General features: G+C 38.5%; 1 protein-coding gene across 23 annotated transcripts in view; it reads left to right on the forward strand.

The window, feature by feature from the left end:
* mamo (maternal gene required for meiosis) overlaps window positions 1-12,756 on the forward strand; it is a 198,562-nt gene that overhangs the window by 85,912 nt on the left and 99,894 nt on the right. The window lies entirely within an intron of this gene.

Here is a 12,756-nt window from a genome sequence, read left to right on the forward strand (position 1 = left end):
AGATATACCTATAGGCAGATATACCTATCGTATATCTATTGCATACCTCTCTCTCTCTATCGTTTGCCTATCATATACTTCTTATATACATATATATCGTATACCTATCGTACACTTATCGCATATCGATAGTATACCTCATATATACCTATCATGTGCCTATCATATAGCTATCGTATAATTATCGCGTATCGATCGTATACCTCACATATACTTATCGTGTTCTTATCGTTGAGCTAGCATATATCTTTCTTATACCTAGGTATAAGACGGTAGGTACCTACATAGGTATCAGATAGGTATACCTAAAGTATACCTATCGCATAGCTCTCATATCCTCTCATATACCTATCGTATACATATCGTATATTGATATTATGCCCATCGTATACCGCGCATTTATCATTCGTATATCGTTCATCTATGATATATCTATCGTATATCTATTGTCTACCTATTGCTATTTATATTGTTATATTTTATTCGTAATAAAAGTAATAGACATTTTTCAACACTGTCTTTAGAACTCACTATCATACGAGATATATTGCTTAACCATAATTATAGTCTAGCTAGGTATATCTATAGCAATTCCTTGTATTTTTATGGACTCTAAAATAATATGAATGCTAGCTAACCTCTTACTTCGTTTTACAACACTATACATACTTAAGTCATTTGCCTAACTTGTCTTCAGATTGACTTTATAAAGAGCATTGTCATTAGATGTTTCAGCTCATTTGATTTTTAGCTATTTACAGCCGAAAATAGCTAGCTTAGCGGAACAGTGGAAGCAGAGCAGTTGTTCTAAAGTGCAAATGCCTGACTGTTGGAGAGGGTCGTCGTTCCGTTATTTGCTTGGCCCTCGTCGCGTCAGCTGCTCTCAGCTGACCCAATTTCGCGAGCCGAGGGGAAGATTTCTATCAGCTAAATGAGTGTTTGGGCACAACCCTTCGCTCCAAGTGAAAGTTGTGTGTGGCGCGTGCAGCAGCTGCTGATGCAGAGGAACTGTTCCTGGCCAATAGTGCAACGTTTCTATGGAATGTGCCGTTAGGTTGCTTCCGCTTAGCGGACAACATTTTCGTTTTCTTTTGGCATTTTTATTCTTTTTTTTTTTTTTTTTTTTTTTTTGTTTAGTTTTTTTTTCGTTCATTTTTGAGTATTTGGCTTTTCTGGTTAGGGTAGGGGTGCAACTTTCACTGGCAGCTGCCCAGTCAGTTGTTGCATGCCACATTCCGTTAGCCATAAAAGCTGGCATCAATCATATAGCCGGCGGTTGAACGTGGAACGTGTGGCATGGCCTCGCCATCGCCATCGTCGTCGTCGTCGTCGTTGCTGCCACGAAAATGGGGCGTTATCGCTCTTAATGACACGTCATTTGTTGCAAGTTCTGCGGCTGCTCTGTGGCAACTTATTAGATTTGCCACATGCCAAACGATTCATCTTTTAATTACCGCGCTGAAAGCGCGCATTTTTCAATCGCACATCGATTCCAGCCGCATTCTGCGACTGCGCGCCGGCCACTCGCTCGCACTCAGTCTCTCTCTCCCTCTCTCTCTCTCTCACTCTCTCTCTATCTCTGTTGCACTGACTACCCACGCATGCCTGAGCAATTTCGCTGTGCGCTTTGCACTAAAATAAATCTGCAGCGATTTGTTTGTTTACACAAGTCGCCGCCGAGTGCCAGAGTTGCAGGAGGCAGAGTTGCAGCAGTCTCTCGCTGAGGCGCACAGTCGCTGCGCCCTCGCCTCCTCCCAAACGCCCCCTCCTCATCCTCCGCTTGCCACCCCGTTAAGCGCCTGGGGGCCCGCACTAAATATTACCAGCCTGCTTAGCTCGGCCTATGCCATGTTAGTTTCCACACACACACACACACACATATGATATGATACCCTGTAAATGTAACATATCAGTGTATGTTGCTTTTGTCTAAATTAGCATTGATTGCGCAATATATATTGATTTGAGTATTCGTTTCAAATATCGCTAAATAACTATATTGAAATGTTTTATAAACACAAAACTCTGTTCATGAAAATAAAAGTACAGTTGAGTTCACTGAGAACTATGTGTTATATCTATTTAAACATTTGATCTAATTGATACATATCTTTTTTTTTTCATAGTGTGAACATAGAAAGATTATATAAAAATCTTTCAAAATGTTTATCCATATATCAAATTTATATATATCCCTATGTCTTTATAATAAAAGCCCTTTTAAACATCTACTATATAGGTAATATGGACATAGACTATATAGACAATACTATATAAAAACTATATATAACTAACTTACTTGGCTTCATTAGATATAGAAATCGGTATATATTGAAGGTCATGTACTGCATATGGGTATTTATATATTAAAAAGATCCGATTTGTGTTTTAAATTCATTTTCATATATATTATTTGTTCATATATATACACCCTATACATATATATTCGATAGTATTTTTTCAATCACAAATTACATCAACTAATCTTTTACAGGGTATATTGCTGTCATGCATTCACTATGCTCTCGCATGGCTACGTTGTTTTTGTTCTTCTCGCGCATATTCATGTGTCTCATTTCCTCTTTCATTCACTCGCTATCTAAGTCTATCACTCTCTCTTTCGCTCGCTTGCTCCTCCCCTTCTTCCCCCTGCTCTTTCTCGCTCTCTCCTGGTCGGGTGTTATTTATCATAAAAAATTGCTCAGATTTGTTTTGCGACGGCAAAGACATGACGCTCATTTGTTAGCAAACGAACTGGCAACGGGCAAAAACCGAGCCGAGGCACTAGCACAGGTAGAGTTGGAGGTGGGAGGGGAGGTGTTCGGGGCACGGGAGACAGGGGTGGAGGGGCGCTGGACTGCGCAGCGGCTTGACTACGGCTTTGGCACAAGCTCCAGCAGCAGCTGCCTGGCACTGAGTCTTTGCCGCCTTCCGCTCGGCCTGCTGCTCGTATGCTTTCACTCTAGGCGTTTCTAGTCAATATTATAAATACCCTGTAGGTGCGCTAATGATCGGCATGACAGACTGTTGCTTGACAAGAAAAAAAGTTAGCCCAGCATTTGTGCTAGCGGAAGTTCATGTTTGGCATGAGATGCAGTAGAATATATGAGGAATATCATATATATCTGTATATTATATATATCCAAATATCTGATGTATTCCAATAATATTTTACAGTACATCAGCTATATATATTTTGATATATTTATATATATATTGTGCATATTGAATATACCATCATATCATACATCTGTAAGCCCTATCTATATCATGTATACTCGAAATATCCAACTATATTTCAAACTGGCTTGAAATTAACTTACATAAAAAATTTGAGCTGTAAAATATTTATATATGTGTCTCTATTACAAAGTGCATATTATATAGACTCTATAAATATGTCATATATATATTCTATACTCTCTATATATAGTCAAATATCCTATATATATCATATTATGTTTCCAGCATACTTTCAATTACCTTTAAAATAAATATATATATATCTTATGAATACCATATACATATATGCCTTATATGTAATATCTACTTATACCTTTGAAGTTGAAAAATAAAAAAACCGAATATTAATGTTACTCATTGTATATACCTAAATACCCTATATATCCTATATTATATTTCTAGCTCTTTTGAGCTATCAAATATGTATGTCTTAATATATTATATCTCTTATATATTATATATTGCATACTATCTCTTTAAATATCACACATATACCCAAATACTAGGGTATTTACACACATGTAACATTAAATTTCTTACCTGAAACTACTCTAAAGAAATTCATTTTATTCTATATAATGTATATAAACTGTATATACTACAGACCTACATATATCAACTGATTAATCATGCTCTTATCAGCATTTTACTTTTCTCTATTTCACACTCTCACTTTCGCTCTATCTGTCACTCTCTCTCTCTGTCTCATTCTCTCTTTCTCTCTCACTCGAACTAGACAAAGTGTAATTCGTTCGCCTTTACAGGGCATCTGTTGGTCGTGCAACTGCAGCGCTTTCTCATGCCATTTTTATTTGCTGAGCGTAGTATTTTTGTGTGCGAATTGTTGCGCTACGCTGGCGTCGTGTGTTCTTATTTTTAATAAATGCAGCCGCCGACTGTTGCCAAAGTTCAACGCAAATATAATCTGTCAAATAATTTATCAGTGTTTGCTGACGATGAGACGAAGAGCAGCAACAGCAGCAGCAGCAACAACAGCAGCAACAGCAGCAGCAGCAGCAACAACATTGAGACCTCGCTGTCTGTGCCTGTTGCCTTGTGCAAAGTTCACTTCGAGTGCTTGACAGCAGCAATTCGCATCGATAAAGAAATGCTTTCTTTTACCAACAGCAACTGTTGCTGCTGCTGTTGTTGCTGCTGCTGTTGTTGCTGCTTCTTCTATTGCTGCTCTTTTGTTTATTTTTGGAAGCGGAATCTAGTGATGCGCCCTCAAGTATTTTCAACAATTTCTCGTCTTATTGAACTTGTTGCTACGACTTTCAGTTTGCAGATCCTTCAGCTAAGACTTTGATTGTTGCTACCAGGAAGGCAAGAAGAAGAAACGCTCTTAGATCTTGGAACTCTTCGAAGCTCTCTCTGATCCAGCTCTAGATTCCTTATTTGAACTAGCTCAATTCACTCTTGTGCTCTTCGGCTATTGTCAGTCTTTTGTTTCATTATCATTTCATCATTGTTCCAGTTCCATTGCGTTCCCACTGACTTTTTCTCGGCATGTTTTGGTCTTTTTTTTTTGTGTCTCGCGTTGTAAAATGTGTTTCAATTGTTTGTTTCGCATTTGGCTAGAACGATCGACGCTCGACTCTCGCTCGATCTCTCCCTCTCTCTCGCTCTTCCCCGTTCTCTCTGTGCATGCTCAAACGATTAAATTATCTCAAGGTTACACGCGCGCTATTTTATCTGCCTCTTCTTCAGTTGTTGCCTGCTCTGCGCTATTTTCTGCGCTATTCATTTTCCTTTTCGCTTCCGCTCGCTCAGTCTGTCCCATGCCCCAAAAGCAAAGCAAGAAGAAGAAAAAGAAATGCCCTGGCATGCACTTGGCCATATTCGCGTGGCCATGGCTGTCCTTTGGAATTGTCTACTATTTCAGAAAATATACTATATGTGTGACTATATTTTATTGTAAATAATTATTTATCTTTCATAGAAATTTACTTATTACAAAAAATAAATAAATAAATAAATAAAAAAAATAAAATAAATAAATAAAATAAAAAAAATAAAAATATTTTTAAACTATTTTTAATTTATTAATATTTATTTACTTATTCAACTAAAAATATTTTAGGGCTATTTTAATATTATTTTTTAAATAAAAATACTTAAGTGGATTTATTCATTTTATTTTTAATATATTTTTAATTATTTATTTTTATTGAAACACTTTTTTCTTGTTTTTTAATATATATGTACATATTTTTTAGTATTTTATACTTTTAATGTAATTAAATGTAAAATATAAATTCCTTAACATAAATTATTAATTTTCAATAATTTTAAATGTGGTTTGAGTTTTCAATCATTTTATTAAAAATAATTAATTAATATAATTTTATTGAAAAAAATCAACTAATTATTTCCTTAAGATGCGAAGTATAAATTCATCCCTGTGGCTTATTTCGTTTGAAAATTTGTTGTTTAATTTTTTATTATACATTTGTGATTATTTTTTTTTTTTTTATATTGTTATTACAATTTTATACAATTTTATAATCAAACCCATATAAATGCAGATTAGCAACTGAGAATTGTTGGAGCATTTTGCATTGTCTGGGCCAAGCCTGGACTGTGTTGCTCAGGTTAAGGCAAAGGCAAAGGCAAAGTTGATGCCACAGTTGGGGAACTGCCTGCCACAGATTGGCCCCCACCGAACATGCTGAGGCGGGGGCAAGGCGTTTGGGACATTTGCCTTTGCGGTGTCTGGCATTGTTACCCAGAGACCTACAGAGAGCGATGTTGCTGTTGTCGTTGTCATTGTTGTTGCTGTTGTTGTTGTTGGTGTCAAAAGCTGGTCGAAGGCCAGCGAGATTGCGGAAGCTGCAGCAACCACAAAAGGCAACTGTTGTTGTTCTTGTTGTTGTTGTGGATGCTGCGGCTGCCGTTGCTGTGGATGTTGTTATTGGACACCTGTTGTCCCTGCATCGATTTATCGCTCGTGTTTGCTGTTGCTGTTGCTGTTGGTGTTACTGTTGGTGTTGCTGCTGTGGCCAGGCGTCTGAGTTGTAATCGTGCCGTTTATGATGATGGCCACTTGCCGCTGCTCGCCTTTTATTGCTTTTCGATTGCAGCGTGTGAATTATGATCCTACAAGAGGCAGCAACAGGTTGCTGTTGTTGCTGTTGTTGCTGTTTCTGCTGTTGCTGTTTACAGCGTTCACGTGCTCGGCTTTAGCTTTGATATTAAGCGGCAACAGGTGTCGAATTGCAACAGCAGAAACAAAACATTTGCCCAGCATTAACGGCAACGACAACAACTGTAACAGCAACAGTTGCTGCTACAATAATACTACATACTCAGCAATACATTCATTAAGAACAAGAGCAACAACAACAACAGCATTCCAGCAGCAGCAACAGCAGCAACAGTTGCTAGTAATCATTAACAACAAAAGCAAGAGCAAAGTATGTCGAGTGCTGCTGAATGCAGTAGCAACACTTGCACAATCAACAGCAACACATAGCATATGTTGCTGATAGTAACAAGAGCAGCAGCAACAGCAACAACAACAACAATGACAATCGCATGAAACTTAAGCCGAGCAATGGGCGACGGCTGATGTTGCTTGGTTTGACACCTACGCAGCTAGCTGCAACCGCAGCTGGCTGCTGCTAACGATGCGCGCGTGTCAGCAACATGCTGCTGCTGCTGCTGCGTATTTCGTATCATTAGTCAAAGCAACGCGACACACAAGAAAAAGAAAGCAAAGCAAACCAACTGGCAATCAGCAGCAACTGGCAAAAGTTGCCCAAATCAATTGCTGCCGTTGCAGCAACAGCAGCAGCAGCAGCAGCAGTTGCTGACACAATCAACAGCAGCAAAAGCAGCAGCAGCAGCAGCAGCGGCAGCAGTTGCTGCGACAATAGCCCAAGTCTTGGCATGATTTATGGCCAGGCATTTCTCGTAGCTCACCCACACAAAGATGCGGCGCACACCAGCAACACACACGCTAATTGTGTGTGAAAGCAGCAGCAGCAGGAGTCGCAGCAGCAGCAGCAGCAACATTGCTCATACGCCCACGTGTACAACAACAACAACAACGATCGCATTACCATTCCTTGGCATATTTAGCATTCGCATAGACGCAATCATAACCATAAACAGTTTTTGCCCACTTTTTTGTTTAGCCTTTTTCATTTCGTTTTTGGCCGTTTTTTTTCCTTTTGACCATTTTAGCAACTGGCAACATTTTGTGTGTGCGGCTTTGCTTATTTTGAATAAACGTAAAGCCGAGCGACGCTTTTGGTCAGCTGCTCCTGCTGCTGCTGCTGCTGCTGTTGCTGCTGCTGCTTGCCCCCGCCGCCCATAAATGGCGTTTGTAAGTGCTACTGTTTATCCAATGCGCCTAACGGTATGAAAATGCGCCGCATAATTTACGCAAAACGAAAAAGAAGCAAAATGTGAAAAAGAAATAGAAACAAAAACGAAAAATTCGCAAACAGCTGCCGAAAATAACGTTTCACACACACGCACATACACACACACACATAGCAATGCACGCTGACTGGAAAAGCTGCGGCGCGCTTTTCACTTTTCACAAATGGCCATGCAAATTACAAGACACATTAGCCGAGTCAACAATCCTACGCCTAACCCAAAAATGGGAGCAACTACAACAACAGCAACAGCAGCAGCAGCAGCAGCAGCAGCAGTAGCAGTAACATGCCGCATGCCGCATGCCGCATGCCACATGCATTTTGCCTAGTCAGGCGAGAGAGCAGTTTACAGTTTACAAAACGGAAATACGCCAAAAATATGTTTACAGCAGCTGCTAAGCGGCCATTGGAATTGCTGCTGCTGCTGCTGTTGCTGCTGCTACTGCTGGCAGCGGCGATTGTTGCTGCCAGCTATCTAGAGTTGCCAACACAAAGTGTATTGCAGTATTTCAAAATAAATATATTTAGTTTCAACTGATCTACAAAAAGAACTTTAGAAATTTTCAATTTAATATTTTTTTTATATTTTTCATAATTTTTTGTTACCCAACAAACATAATTTTAATAATTATTTTTTGAAAGTAAAATTTATAGTCAAATATTTATAAATTAATTTTGTTTGTTCAGTAAAACAAATAATTTTAAAATAATATTATTTATTTTTTTAATTAAAATTATTATAATTAAATCAGAACACTATAAAAAAATTAAAACAACTTTAAAACAAATTTTCTTCTTAGAAAAAAAAATAATAATTTTAATGAAACAAAATGAAACAAAATGAAACACATGAAAAGAACATGATAAAAAATCTGTTGAATCTGAAGCTCAAAAGAATTTTTTAGGACAATAAAAACACGTATTTTTAATTTTTAATTTACTATTCTATGGAATTTTAAATAAATATTCAGTAGATTTTTGTTATTGATTTTGATTAGTTTTCTACAAAAGAAAATAATAATAAATATTATTAGTATTTTTATTTCCTTTTTTTACTTTTAGCAAATTAAATATTGCCTTAAAAAATAAATAGAAATATAAAATAATATAAAAGATATTAAAAAAACAACTAAAATTAATGTAAAGTAAAAAATAAAAAAAAATAAATATAAAAAACAGAAAAACAAATATATATATATATAAAAATAAATAAATAAAATATATAAAAATATATTTATACAAAATTCTCTGAGTTAGAATAAAAATTATCAAATACAATGTATCCTGTATAAATTGCAATGAATTTTTTGAAAAATGCTCATTCGACGATTTCTGCTGCTTTAGTATATATACTAAACAAAAATCTTTTTGCAACACTTAATAAATAGTTTGGTTAGAAAATGAACGTCAAGCAATAACTTATTTAGCCTACAATATGGGCTTTGGCAAAAGCATAAATAAGTCCGAATATAACAAATTGTCAACTCGCTTGCCCGTTGCCATAAGTTGCAACAATACTAATTGGCATTGTGCAACACTGCGCCAGCGAATAATATCAAATAAAATGATTTGACTAACTGCACAGCGGCAATTGGTTAATTAACTGCAACTTGACTAAATATTTACCAAATGATATATGAGTGTGTGTGTGTGAGAGAGTGAGTGAGTGTTGGTGTGTGAGTGTGTATATCGCAGATGTGGCTGGCAACCCTGGCCAGAGCTGGCCAGTCCGTCAGCCAGTGGCAGTAGTTGGTGGAGTTTGTCGTGGCCCGTTTGGAATGTTTAGTTAACCGTAAATACCAAAAAGTCGCACTGCGCCCGCGCCATTTTGGCATTGATTGCTAAGACCAAGGCAGGCACACACACACACACACACACACACACACGCATGCAGACATGTGAATACACTCACTGGAGCGTGAATAACATTTGGTAATCATGGCACAAACACGAAAATGCATTAACCAAAATTGTGATCATAAATTTTCAATCGACACGCGGCGGGTGCTGTTGTTGTTGTTGTTGCAGCTCTAACTAACCGAGCATGTGTGTGTGTATGTGTGTGTGTGAGTGAGTTGGCCAAGCGCATGAATGACTGGACTAAAACTGAACTGGACTACGGCTACATTTGGCCAGCAGGCTCAACATACACATACTATTGTTGTTGTTGTTGCTGTTGTTGTTGCTGTTGCTGTTGCAGCTGCGCGCATTCTTGGTCAGAGAAAGTTTTTGTTGTTGCTGTTGCACAAGTGGCAGCCAGCTATGCAGCTTCCACAGCATTGCTGTTGCAGTTGGGTCAGTTAAATGCCAAAGGCTGCCAGCCTGTGGTTGCTGCTGCTGTTGCTGCTGCTGCTCGTCGCTTGGCATTTCATAGACCTTGCTGTGGCATTAACTGCGTGGGTGCAACAACAGCAACCACAAAAGATGCCTCTTGGTCTGCGGCTGCTGCGACACTTGGCCGCAATCCTACGGCCTCAGTCACTGCTCCGATAATCGTGCACTTGTTTATTAGCTACATATTGCAAAGAGCACAAGATGTGAGAGATTATACATAGATTTAGAGGGAAATATATGATAGAAGTATAATAACATAAATCTAATAATAGAAATAGAATATAGTATCTAATTATCTATAGTTAGATTATAATTTATTCTTGACTTGAATATATATATATTTCATTTGAACTATATTTTTATTTTTAGAAATTGAATGAAAATAACTAAAATATTTTAACAATATTTAAAGCCTCTTTCGGTAACTTTTAAATATTTTTAAAATTTTATAAAAATAAAATAAAAATATTAATAAATTTAAATCTGACTCAAGCTTCACTTACGCAGATTGAATAAAATGTTGTTACTCAAATCCTGTGCTCAACAAATTTAGATCAAATTTGGCTAGAGAACTTTATTTGTGGCCCAGCAACTTTTTGAGCTGCAACTCAGAATAGCCGCAAAAATGTCAGTTCAAGGAAATATGCTCAACTAAAAGTAATTTTGAGTTGCAAAAACTGCATCATGCATGGTTAGTAAAAATTTCATAAAATTGCTTTTAATAAATTTTCAATTTAATATTTTAGAGAAGGACAGCAGAGCTGAGCTAAATGGAGGAAGAGACAAAGAGCAGCAGAGAGACAGGGACAGATACTGCGAAATATAAAGAGGAGAGAGGCAGAAGCCACGACTGACAAAGACCAAAGACATAGTTAGAGTTAGTGATATAAACAGAGACAGAGAGAGAGAGAGATATATAGATAGGGATGAAGACAGAGACAAAGGTATACATAGAGTTGGAGACAGAGATAGGGATATGTGGACAGACCAGATAGAGATTCGGATAGAGAGATAGAAGCAGAGAGAGAGAGACAGAAATAGACGCAGAGACAGAGAAGCATATGGTCTGATTGAGACAGGGACAGAGGCAGAAGTAGAGATAGATAAGGAGAGATAGACAGAGAAAGAGAGAGAGAGGGAAAGAAGGAGAAAGAGACATATAGGGAGGATAGAGAGGGATATAAGGAGATAGAGATATGTAGAGAGAGGGATAGAGAAAGAGACATTGTAAGAGATAGAGAGATAGAGTTAGAGACAGAGAAAGAGAGATGGGGCTAGATACAAAGAGAGAGGGAGAGAGAAGGAGAGAGAGGGAGAGATAAAGTGAGGGATAGAGAAAGAAAGATAGAGATAGAGATAGATACAGAGAGCGAGAGAGAGACAGACAGATAGAGTTAGGGATATAGACATAGAGATGGAGACAGTCACATTCACAGACACAGAGAGACAGAGACAGCGACTGACAGAGACAGAGACAGAGACAGCATAATCAATTCCGCTGTTGCCACAAATTTTTGGCCAACAATAAAGAAAAATATTGACTCTGTCCCTGTTGTTGTTGTTTCTCTGATAGTTGCTGCTGTTGCTGTTGTTGTTGCTGTTGGCATATGACTCATGTTTTGTGCCTCGTTGGTTTCCCTTTTATACGAATCGTTTCTTTGCTTTTTCATTTCGGATTTCTGTTTGTTTTTTGCTTTTGCTTTTGTTTTTTTGAAGGCGGCTTAAAGCGCGCGCTTGTGGCTCAATGTGAGAAGCGGCTGGCCGAAGGTTTTACCCCTTGCAGTTGCTGTTGTTGTTGTTGTTGTTGTTATGTATGTGTTTGTACAACGCCTTTGCTTTGGCTTCTGTTGTGGCCTTAGCTGCTGCTGCTGCTGCTGCTGCTGTTGCTCTTGTTTCCATAGCTGTTTCAATATCAACGCATTCCTTTTGGCCAGGCCAATTGACTTGCCCGCACACACATACACAGAGAGAGAGAGAGAGAGAGAGAGAGAGAGAGAGAGAGAGAGAGACGCAGACATACGCACGCACACACGCACTGAGACACACATGCGATAAAAATTTATTGAGCTGAGGCTTTTGGCCTGTGCCTCTGCCTCTGCCTCTGCCTCTGCCTCTGCCTCTGCCTCTGCCTCTGTCTGCGCCTGTCTCTGGACCCTGGACCTGGACCCGGACCCGGACTTGAATCTGTTGCATGCGCCTGGACGTGCCAGCGATATCTTTGTGGCCTTTTGCGTTTTGGGCGCTGCTTGTTGCTGCTGCTGCTTCTGCTGCTGTTGCTGCTGTTGCTGCTGTCTGTTGTTTATTTTTATTGTTGCTGCCGTTGCTGTTGCAGCTTCTCAAAATCAATTGAGTTTAACTGCTTTTAATTTACTTGGAATTTGTACGGCTTTAATGGATTTATGTCGGCTTATGTTGCTGCTGCTGTTGTTGCTGCTGCTGCTGCTGCAGGCAACAGGTTGCTGATGTTGCTGCTGCTGCTTCAGTTGCTGCTGCTATTGCTGTCGCTGGTGACAAGCTGCCACATATTAAAATTTATCATGTGCTAAAAACTTATCAATTAAAAATATGCATAACATTTTTTATGCTTGGGCTGCCGTTTCGATAGATTTACGCTGCGCCCGCAGCAACATCAATCAAAATGCGCCAGCAACAGCAACAGCAACAGCAGCAGCAGCAGCATCAAAATGTAGCCGCTTACAATTTGATGTCGCGACTGCAATTTAGACATGCCATGCCATGTTATTAACTAATTACAGGCGACTAATCTAAAACGCCGCGCCAAACAGGTGCC

The sequence above is a fragment of the Drosophila arizonae genome, chromosome X (assembly GCF_054131065.1).
Source record: "Drosophila arizonae isolate 15081-1271.41 chromosome X, UAZ_ARI_1.0, whole genome shotgun sequence".
Taxonomy (NCBI): Eukaryota; Metazoa; Arthropoda; class Insecta; order Diptera; family Drosophilidae; genus Drosophila; species Drosophila arizonae.